Raw genomic sequence first — 3158 nt, forward strand, 5'->3', positions numbered from 1 at the left:
GTTTTCTGCACTGGTTCCCCTTTGGGTCCCAAGATAAGCACGGCAGTTCCAGAAGATGTGCGAATATGTAATATCAAAAGGCAGGAAGAGGGACTGCCCCTCTGAAGCCATCTCTTATAAAGAACCATAGGAATCCATTCCAGCAGACCTTCAGGATAACTCACGTCTCACTGGACAGTATCTTGCTGGCGATGGGATGGGAAAACCCCGGTTCTCTCGGACTCGCCTGGATCACGTGGCAGCTCTATAATGCCAGTGACAAGGAAAGGAGGACAGGGATGACTGTTGGATCGTCGACCAGCAGAGCTGCCCGTTGTCACCAGACCCTTGAACAACTACTTCGCTTTACCCATCCCCACTGCCGGTTCTTCCTACCGCCTTGCTGCAGCCCAGGCCTGGCTGCCATCTTTCGCCCTCTCTATTCCAACCACGCCAGGCTACTTTCATTCTTCTTTTCGTATGCCATTCCCTAAACCTGGAATCTGGTACTTTCTTTTGCTACCTGCTGACATTTACCAGAAACCTGACCTGGGGGCTGGTGAGTCCCGTGGCTGGTTCAACCCCCTTTGCCCATCTGTGACTTGCTCTGGGCATCATTCCAGCATGGTTCCACCACCCTCCTTCCCATTCTTGCCATGCTCTGCACTTGCTCTGGGGGCAGGGAAACCGCTCGCTTCTATACGGCCCGTACTTGGTGCGGTGTCAGCACATCGCAGGTTTCAAGAAGTGGATGTTGGATCAAAGACTGAGGGAACGGGCTTGGTGCATGGATGCCTATATCTGATTAGGTAATGCCAATTCTGTTGCAGAGTCCGTCTCTCCCCAATCCCAATACGCACACGGGGAAGGAGTCCAGCTTTTCCAAAGCCTGATAGTATTTGGAAGGAAACTTATCAAAGAAAGATAGGCCAGAAGATGGACTAGCAAAGCTATTTTCCCCCCACAAACACTTACCAATATTCCCTGGGGTCAGAATCCTTGAGAAAACTGCTGCAGTCAATTGACATAAGCCACGGAACGTTCCAACAATAACAGAACTTATGAGAATGAGTTCTTTTTTTTTCCTAAGCAAGATCAGTAATAAAATTTTGGTACTTCAGATGGGGCTGGATCTTGGCTCAGTTTTGGGAAAAGGTGCCCGTCTGTGTACACATGTCTACAAGCTTCATTCTCACTGGGAGGCAGAGCCCCTAACCGGAAGGAGATATGCTGGCCTGGGAGGCAGTGAGAGAAGTCACCCAGTGGCCCAGCAGGCACCCTGGGGAGTGGCCTTCCTTTATTCATTCACCCAGAGGGGTTAGAGTTCCTTCAGGTCAGGCAAAAGTCACCTGGGAGGCTCCTCTGCCTTTGTGTGCTTATCTTCAATTCATACACTCTCCCCAGGCCAGTCAGCCATGGCTACTGAGACAGGGCTGTTTGTATCAACAAAGTACATTGCAAAAGCCATAGCAGCTTACACAGAAAGGAAATTTTCCAAACCAGGCTTACGTGGTTTGGAAAATCTGAGAATCCACCAGGCAGGGAATTTCATCTTCAGATGCCCTTCCCACACCTGCCGTTTCTGTATCCTTTCTCTCTCCTGGAACTCTGTCCTCTCCCCTCTCACAGGCACTCAGTCATCTCACCAACACAGAAAAGGATCTGATTTTCCCCAGTTACACCTGGGAATAAATTTAAGCCCCTCTATTACAGCTCCCAGGAATGCGTACCCATTAAATCTGCTATGATTTGTAGAATCAAAGACGTCCCCTGTTAAAGTTTCAAGCATCAGCGAGTGGATACGCCACGTAAGCACACACATATGCACCTATCTGCAACACTTAAGCTCGTGTTTTATAGCCTTTGATCCTCTCAGCCCCCACATGAGCTAGAGGAGATATTCTTAGCATCTTCATTTTGCAGGAAAAGAAACTGTAGTTTTGGGACTTCGAGTGGGTATGACCACATTGGGAAGAGAGTCCCCTGGCATTAGGTGGTAAATGTCCCTAGAGCTCCGTCCTGAAGCCAGGTGCCTCTAAGTGACAAACTCTCCCGTGACTGTCTCCTCCTCTGTTCCAGACCCTGGTATCGAGGGCACCAGGCTAGCATACCATACCACATCTGGGTCTAAGAGGACGGATATTGAAGATACCATCGAAGATACTAGGAATACTCGAAGACCGCCAGTCACAATGGTCAGCCAATTCTAAAGGATTTTTCTCCCAAACCAGCAATCTCTCACCAACTTTTTAGGGCAAAGTGCATTTCCTTGCTTCGCTGCATCCTTTAGTTTCTCAGCATCGGACTTTGATAGCTTCACTTGCTTCCAGTTGAAAAGACCCTCCTCCTGTCTTTCTTCTCTTTGGGCTGCCTCCCAGGAGGCTAGCGAGAGGGCTGTGGACGAGGCAGCTCTCATCGTCCTTGGGTGTCAGGAATTTGTGTTTGTAAATTGCTGGAGACAACTGGGGAAGGCAAAGAAAAAGTCCTTTTGGAGGCAGAGATGGGCCGGAGAAATACTGTGCTCTGTGAAATAGATAAGTAGAAGAGCTGTTTATTCCCTTGGTGGCGTGAGGCCCGGCTTTGAGGCAGATAAATCTTTGCTGGTAATACAGTACTTAAACCAGAACTGACACCTTTTTATATCAACTGCAGAGAATTGCTTTTGTGTGGCTCTGATACAAAGGCTGCCTCTGCTCTTTCTTGCATATCAATTCCTCGGCAGCCTGTTGCTTATCTCAGCCTGCCCTTTAGACAATTGCCCCTGGCCTCAATGTGGCATCAAGGTCTGAGAAGGACAGAGGAGGAGGAATGACCCCAAAATGTCAAGGATAAGTAGCGGAAGCAGGCAGGCATTGGATGGAGTTGGGTGCTTCCCTGTTTCGAGGATCCTCCTCTCTGTCCCCACCCATCCTTGTGCAGGAGCTTCTGGGACCAGCTGGCGAGGCAGAGCAGATGGTCAGAGCACGGTCATTGTCCAGGCAGCCTTTGCCAGGCACCCGGGCCCTGAGGCAAACGGGCTCGAATTATGTTTAACTTTGCCTTTTAACAGACAACTAAAATATATTTGCTGCTGATAAATTGGATAATACCAATCAGCAAAGAGAATAAATATTTATAATATGTCCATTTTGTTGCTATCTTTCCAAGGGTAAATGTGTATAATGTATGTGTGTGTGTAT

This window comes from Pteropus vampyrus, unplaced genomic scaffold (genome assembly GCF_000151845.1).
Source record: "Pteropus vampyrus isolate Shadow unplaced genomic scaffold, Pvam_2.0 Scaffold126, whole genome shotgun sequence".
Classification (NCBI taxonomy): Eukaryota; Metazoa; Chordata; class Mammalia; order Chiroptera; family Pteropodidae; genus Pteropus; species Pteropus vampyrus.